The 7,355-nt window shown below is 52.6% G+C and overlaps 1 protein-coding gene across 2 annotated transcripts in view; it reads right to left on the reverse strand.

The window, feature by feature from the left end:
- The window catches only part of MYH11 (myosin heavy chain 11), a 118,933-nt gene extending 117,450 nt beyond the window's left edge, over window positions 1-1,483 (reverse strand). For both annotated transcript variants that reach the window (XM_079797326.1, XM_079797327.1), the window contains exon 1: window positions 1,388-1,483. The gene's annotated coding sequence lies outside the window, so the exon portion shown is untranslated. The remainder of the gene's footprint in view (window positions 1-1,387) is intronic.
- Window positions 1,484-7,355: the final 5,872 nt, after the last annotated feature.

Genomic DNA, 7,355 nt, shown 5'->3' on the forward strand with positions numbered 1-7,355 from the left:
CCTCCCTGAGCCTCAGCTGCCTTGTATACTAATCAGGCATCAGAATGCCTCCCTTACAAGGTGGCTGCGATAATTAAATGAGATACATCAAGTCAAACACTGTTACAGCGCCTGGCACGCAAGTGCTCCATCAGTGGTCGCGACTTCAGTGGGAAAGCGCCAAAAGACGACAGCTTTTCCTCCCACAGGTATCCAACACCCTGTTTTATAAATGCCATCGAATGACTTCCAAGCTCCCTCTCCATAAAAAGTCTACCCCGGGAGCTTTCAGGAAACCAAACAAACCAAGACGACTGCACCAAACAGAACAAAACTATGCAAGGCAGTTTACTAACAGCTGGCCTGCCTTCCCTTTGCCAAACCCTGGCCAGTTTGTAATTTAGTCTATCAGTTCTTAGATAGACTAATCGCTCCCTGTCTCGGGTTTCTAAATATTTTCTTCTATTTCTTGACAAATAAGGCTTTCAACGGTGCCTTTCCTCGGGCAGCAAAATCCCCACCAACCGTTCTCTGCGTGGGGAGAAAACTTAAAACAAGCAGTAGCCACACATTTCTTCTGCCCGTGTGTGAGGCATGAGCGTCACTTCGCACGGGCTGCTCTGCAGAAAGCCCCGGTGCAATCTTATTTAATGCACCTGCAGGTCACGGAGGCAAAGGTGGACTTTGGCAGCGGTCTGGGCATTTGGAGGCCCCTGGGATCAACCTGGATGGATTTTTTAAAATTTGGAGGAAGGGGATCTGGAAGGAAACTGGGCTGTAATAAATGAACTGGATCATAACCAGCCTATTTCTCCCGGGTTGTCAACAAGCACAGCCGCTGGAGCGATGATAAAATACTGCCCTCTCTGGGAGCCTGTGCCCATGTGTTTTTAACTGAGTTAATGCCTCATCGGCAGAACCAAGCAGTGCTTCCAAACCCAGGTGAAGTGACACTTGGCGTGACGACGTGACAGGAATGGCCCTTCAGGGGCGTCCGCACTCTTTCTGTGCCTAGAATGAAAGTCAGGAGCCTGGCCGACGAGGCTGGACCTCTGAGATTTGTAAGGAAGCACATCTCCCAGATTTGCCTCATAACAAGAATCATCTGGGACCCTTTTTACTTTCTAAGTTTTTCTGGAGATTTGTCACTGGAGGTGGGCCCAGGCGTGGTCTGTTGTCTTTCGTAAGTACCTCCAAAGTGCTCCTTATCATTGCCGGTTTGGGGAAAATCTAAGGTGATGGGGCAGAGAGGAATAAAAATTGTGAACCCCCCACCCTCTCACCATAGCCCTGAAGAGGAGGGCAACAGGTACACCTTACTGCTCTCCAGCCCCTGGATGCCCTGGAGGACCCCTTAAAGCCCCGAACGACTCAATTCCCCTTCCCCCCACGAGGCCACACTACTTACAGATCTCCCACTGGGGGATGACGGAGAAGAAACTGGATGGAGAGCTCAGATCTGGCACACCTCCCAGGCAGGGGCGTCCAAATCTCCCAGCTCGCCCAAGACGCCTCTCTTTATAGGCCCGGAGCTGCCCGCGGGTGGGAAGGGGGAGGCCGCCCAGGAGGGCGGAGTGGGGGAGGGTCCCGCACGGCTCCCTCCGCAGCGCCCCCTGCAGGGCCGGAGAAGCGGGCTTTTGGTCCAGGCTCTCCGGCGCACCTGGGATGGACGCGCAGGGGGTCAAGGCGGAGGCTCCAAGCAAGGGCACCCGCAGAAGTAAGTGTTCGAGCAGGTGTCTCACCCCCGATCCCGGTCAGTCACCGAGACTCCGGGTCCCTAGAGAAAGGGGTCGAGTGGCCAAGGTCTATGGGGGATGATTGAGAATTGCTCCCCTGATTCAGTTTCAGCCTAAGTGGCTCTAACCGCTCCCCCCGCCCCCGGGGGGGGGGGGTCGAGTTGATAGGTCCCCGCCCCACTCCCCGTTTTATTCGCCTCCCGCTGTCTGGAAAGGGAGCCGGCCGTGTTGCCTAAAGGGTAGAAAAGGGGATTTTTTAATTTTTTTTTTAACTTTGCAAAGTGCAAGGCAGGAGCCCCCGGACTGCTGGGAATTGTGCGGGAAGGGGAAGTTTTTACTTTTCCCAACTTGCCATCCCCAGCTCCACCCACAAGAAAGAGAAATCCCACTGTTGTCGGTGGAGGCCCCGGGGTGCTCCATCCGCTGCCTCCGTGACCTCAGGCAAGTCAATTCCCTCCGCGGAGCCGCGTCCGCAGCGGAAACGTGTGAGATAATTACGTGCTGTGATTTGCAAGGTGCACGTCGGGATCCAGAGAGAACGCGCGCGGGGCCCCGCCCTCGCAGATGCTCCTACCCCTCCCAAGAAACTCTTGCCTAAAATTTTACTCCCTGCCTCTCCCCCCCTTGGTTCCTCTACCAACCCCTTATCTCTCTCTTTCTCCCCCTTCCCTCCCCCTCTCCATCTCCTCATTGTGTGGAACGGCGTCTCTCCATCACTGTTCCTTTCTGTCCTCTGCCTTTTTGGTCACTCTGTGTGCAGAGCTCTGTCGCTCTGTCCACCACCGTCGTACTGTCTCTCACAAGCCTCATCTGTCTCTCCGGTATGTCTCACTCTCTCCGGTCTCTGTGTCTCTGGCTCTCGTCTCCCTCCCCCTGCCCGGCTCTCCGCCTTCCCCGGCCTCTCTCCCTCTGTCACACGCACGCACACGGGCCTTAAAAGGAAGCCCAGGCGGTGGGCTGGCCCCGCGCCAGGCCGGGGACCCGCGGGCAGCCGGGACGCCCCGCTCCCCGCTCGGCACGGACTCCTCCGCGGTTCCCGGCCCAGCTGGTCCTCCCTCCCCGAGTGCGGCGGCGGCGGCGGGCGGGGGGCGCTGGGCGGGAGACAGCCCAAAAAGGGCAGGCGCGGGCTCCTTCCTGCGGAATTCCCAGCGCCGCATACCAGCGCGGGGCTGCCCGCTCCCCCTGACTAAATATGGTGCCGCGCGGCCTCCGGAGCGGCGGGTCGCGCGGGAGGGGCCGCAGAGGAGAGTTCGGGGAGTTCTGCATCGCAGACCCTCTTGGTCCCTTCCCCATCCTCTCAATCAAGCTCACCTGGTACTCACCCCGCAAAACACTCAAGACCGCCCGTGGCCGCTGGCAGCCCTTGGTGGGGTGGGGAGGAGACCCGTCTGCTTGACGCAGAGCCCCAGGCCCACGCGGGCCGCAGCTACTTCCAGCTGGAGGGGTTGGGGAGATGGTGAAAGGAGTGGAAGACCCTTGCGAGGCTCTGTGCTTGGCATCTGCCCCGTCCTATTCCACAAACCCTCCCCAGCTAAACAGGTCAGGTAATGGTGGGGGCGCTTTATAAGTACCCCCATTTTGCAGGTGGGAAAACTGAGGTCCCAGAGGAGTGGCGCAGCTCTCCCTGGGACGGGAGCCCACCATTGCCATGACTCACCTCCAGAGAGATTCTAAAGGGAAATGCCCAGAAGAGTTGAGTTTGAATCTGCCATTTTCTAGCTGCGACCTTCAGCAAGGAACTTGAACCCTGTGTCTGTTTCCCTACCTGTAAAATGGGAAGGACATCAGCTATTCCTGGCTATTTGTAAACAGTCCTTGAGATGACCAGGTAAAATGAACACATTACATTGCTTCCTGTTAGTTGTTGCTATTGTTCTCAACAAACCTGAAACCGAGTGGCACCAGGCCTTGGGGACATAGTGAGTGAGAGCCTGTCCTGCCCACAGTGTTGGCTTCCAGTCCCTCTTGGTCCCTTCCTCATCCTGCCAGCATCCAGCTCACCTGGTCTTCACCCCCCAAAACACCCAAGCCCAGCCCCCTGCCCACAAATGGGCCAACATCAAAGAGTCAAGAGGCAGTATTCAGCTGGCTGGGGAAGTGAGGGGTAAGGATCTTCAGAAAATGATAAATGGGCTGCTTCCCCACGTGCTTTTTAATGTCTAGGCTGTAAAAGGAATGGAAATTGTCCCTGCGTGAGCACAGAAATGCTGTGAGGAGAGAAGAAAGGAAGGAGGAACTAAGTTGATCACTACCCTCCGTTTGCAAAGACAATCCAGAGCAGGCTGTCAGAATCAAACTTGCTGGCCTCATGGTATGAAGTGGCATTTTTCCCAGAGGCATTTCAAAGGGATTGCATTTGATTCCTTAAAGAAATTGGTAACCAAACACTGAATTCTACTGCATTATCTCCTTAATCTTTATAACAACCCTATCAAGTAGGTACTTTAAAAAATCCCCCACACTCCTATTTTGCTGTTGAGAAACCAGGTTTGGTGATTTAACCAGCTAAGGCAGCACAGCTAGTTAGGGGTGGAGCAGGAATTCAAACCCCATCTGTCTGATGCAAAGTCTGAGGTTTTTAACTCATGATCTGCTAACCACCAGCTGGGCAACTTCAGGATGGTCAGTGAACCTTTCTGAGCCTGTTTTCTGGGAAATGTAGAGGTACTCAGGAACAGTATGTGCACATAACAGTCATTCGGTAAGTATCTGTCCATCGCAGCAGCTCAGATGTTTGGATTTTCAAAAGTGCATTGTTATCCCTGGCCTAACAGTTGGTTGGAGCGTCGTCCCATACATCAAAGGGTTTTGGGTTCAATTCCCGGCCAGAGCACATACCTATGTTGCAGGTTTCACCCCCAGTACAGGAGGCAACTGATCATTGTTTCTCTCTCACATTGATATTTCTCTCCCCCGCCCCCTCTCTAAAAATCAATGAACATATCCTCAGGTGAGGATTTTTTTAAAGTTCATTTTTATAATAATAATTAAATCAGATACCTCCATTTTATTTCTCATAGCTCAAAAATCCAGCTATTTTAAGATTGAGGGAAGCAAAAAAGTTACCTTTTCTAAAATGTTATTTCGACTGAGAACTGTCAAGTATGGTTCCTTGGCGAGTCTTTTCTGTGAGGTGCCATGTCATGGGAGGGCAGTTATGAAACAAGATGGCAGAGGAGAACTCATGAAACAAGATGGCAGAGGAGAAATTTTTCTCTTGGAGTCTTTTTAGAAAATGGCTTTGTATTTGCCACTGGCTTAAAAAAGCTTCAAAGTATCATCCCCTCTAGTTTTTACACCCTCTCCAATCTGGGACCCCCTGAGGGATGTCTGACTGCCCATTTAGGCCCTTTCCTGGGATCGGGCCTAAACGGGCAGTCGGACATCCCTTTCACAATCCAGGACTGCTGGCTCCCAACTGCTTGCCTGCCTGCCTTCCTGATTGCCCCTAACCGCTTCTGCCTGCCAGCCTGATCACCCCCTAATCACTCCCCTGCCAGCCTGATTGATACCTAACTGCTCCCCTGCCAGCATGTTTGCCCCTAACTTCCCTCCCCTTTAGGCCTGGTCACCCCTAACTGCCCTCCCCTGCAGGCCTGGTTCCCCCAACCTCTCTCCCCTACAGGCCTGGTCCCCCCCAACCTCTCTCCCCTGCAGGCCTGGGTCCCACCCAACTGCCCTTCCTTGCAGGCCCGGTCACCCCCAACTTCCCTCCTCTGCTGGCCTGGTCACCCCTAACTGCCCTCCCCTGCAGGCTTGATTGCCCCCAACTGCCCTCCCTTGCAGGCCTGGTCCCTCCCAACTGCCCTCCCCTGCTGGCCATCTTGTGTCCACATGGGGGCAGGATCTTTGACCACATGGGGGCAGCCATCTTGTGTGTTGGAGTGATGGTCAATCTGCATATTAGTCTTTTATTAGATAGGATAGAGGCCTGGTGCATGGGTGGGGGCCAGCTGGTTTGCCCTGAAGGGTATCCCGGATCAGGGTGGGGGTTCCCTTGGGGTGTGGGGTGGCCTGGGTGAAGGGCCTGTGGTGGTTTGCAGGCCAGCCATGCCCCCTGGCAACCCAAGCAGAGGCCCTGGGATTTATGTATCTTCTACAATTGAAACTTTGTAGCCTGGATCGGAGGCCTAGGCCAGCCAGGGCTGCAGAAGCTTTACTTTCTCCATTGCCAGGGGCAACCCTTGCCTCCTGCTCTTTCCAGCTCCGTAGCTACCGCCATTTCTTTTTTTTTTTTTTTAATATATTTTATTGATTTTTTACAGAGAGGAAGGGAGAGGGATAGAGAGTTAGAAACATCGATGAGAGAGAAACATCGATCAGCTGCCTCCTGCACACCCCCTACTGGGGATGTGCCCGCAATCAAGGTACATGCCCTTGACCGGATTCGAACCCGGGACCCTTGAGTCCACAGGCCGACGCTCTATCCACTGAGCCAAACCGGTTTCGGCAGCGCTGCCGCCATTTCTATTTTGATTTGTTTACCTTCTATAATTGAAACTTTGTAGCCTTGAGTGGAGGCGTAGGCCACCAAGGGCAGGCGGAATGCTTGGCTTCCTTTGTTACCAGGGAAACCCAAGCCTCCCTCCTGCTCTCTGTGGCTGTAGCCATCTTGGTTGGGTTTATTTGCATATGTGCTCCTGATTGGCTGGTGGGCGTGGCTGGAGGGTGTGGCGGAGTTAGGGTCAATTTGCATATCACTCTTTTATTAGGTAGGATATATTATTGATTTCAGAGAGGAAGGGAAAGGAAGAGCAAGAGAAACATCAATGATGAGAGGGAATCACTGATCGGCTGCCTCCTGCACGCCCCCTACTGGGGATCGAGCCTGCAACCCAGCCATGTGCCCTTGACCAGAATCAAACCCGGGACCCTTGAGTCCGCAGGCCAACGCTATATCCACTGAGCCAAACCGGCCAGGGCTAGTTTTTAATATTTTCAAAGATTGGATCCAAGCATGATTTACTCCTGCATGTGCTTCACAATGTAATCATTTAAAAGTGTATCAGCACTCAAGTCATCCTGCTCAAGATCTACACACAACTCTGCCTCCTTATGAATAAAGGGGCCTCATTCCTCACCAAGAGAGCTGTTCAGCACCTTCTCTCTTGCACAAAAGCACTTGTTTCACCCATGACAGCCCCCATGCTTCTCCAGGTACAAGGCTTCCTCATACAGTAACCTGCAATGCTCTTTCCTTCCTCGCCAATTTCCAATGCTGGTGTCCTAGTAACTCTATCAGGAAGGGTCCTAAGATTCTCAGTAAAAGTAGTTTTACAGTTTCTTACAAAACTCAAGATAGTCTTACCATATGACCCAGCAAATTATGTTCCTTAGAATTTATCCAATGAGTTGGAAACTTATGTCCATACTAAAACCTGCACACACAGGTTAACAGCAGCTTTCTTCATAATTACCCAAACTTGGAAACAATCAAGATGTCCTTCAGTAGGTGGATGGATAAACTGTGGTATGTTCAGATGGTGGAGTATCATTTGGCACTAAAAATAAATGAGCTAGCAAACCATGGAAAGACATGGAGGGATCTTAAATGCATAGGATTACGTGAAAGAAGCCAGTCCAAAAAGGCTCCATATTGTATGATTCCAAACATATGACATTTTAGAAAAGGCAAAACTA

This window comes from Cnephaeus nilssonii (genome assembly GCF_951640355.1).
Source record: "Cnephaeus nilssonii genome assembly, chromosome: 2".
NCBI classification, from domain to species: Eukaryota; Metazoa; Chordata; class Mammalia; order Chiroptera; family Vespertilionidae; genus Cnephaeus; species Cnephaeus nilssonii.